Below are 691 nucleotides of genomic sequence, written 5' to 3'. Positions count from 1 at the left end.
GTCATGGAGGCATATAATAGGCAACGTGCATACAAGCGCAGGCCACGGATAAGTACCGCGAGGAGACTTTCCCGAAGTTGCATTACGTTTTGGATGGGTGAAGTGTGCTTGTGAATATGATAATAAATGCAATTATAAAGCAAAAAAAAAAAAAAAGAGTACGAAATTAAGATGGCACAAGAGAAGATTGATTGTTTATGTGTGTTCCTGTGTGTGTGTATGTGTGTGTGTATGTTTATGTGTGTGTGTGTGAGGGAGAGAGAGAGAGAGAGAGAGTGTGTGTGAGATAGAGAAATAGAGAGAGTGACAAAAGTCGAGTGAATTAGGGAGATATGATACATTTTTTGTGTGTTTAGATTTGCTAAGCTTTCTGTTGATTTACTTATGTCGTTATATGTATTTCCTCTTTATTATTATTATTATTATTATTATTTGCTTAGTTATTTTTAGGAATTGATTAGTCTATGACAATACCCATTGTATATTTCCACAAGTGGATAAATAAAATTCATCTTATCTCATCTTAATTATCCAAAGTGTATGTACTGTATGTTGATTGAACAACCCGAGATTCATTCCATAAGGTAATCGTAAGCAAACTTCTAAACGTAATAAGCACTCAAAATAAGTCGGTAGGTTTTCGAAATTATTTCAATTAGCTAGCTAATGGCATTCTATCTAATCATAGTTT

This window comes from Berghia stephanieae, chromosome 3 (assembly GCF_034508935.2).
Source record: "Berghia stephanieae isolate SIO BIC M18660-M18661 chromosome 3, UCSD_Bste_1.3, whole genome shotgun sequence".
NCBI classification, from domain to species: domain Eukaryota; kingdom Metazoa; phylum Mollusca; class Gastropoda; order Nudibranchia; family Aeolidiidae; genus Berghia; species Berghia stephanieae.
This window is presented reverse-complemented; position numbering follows the sequence as displayed.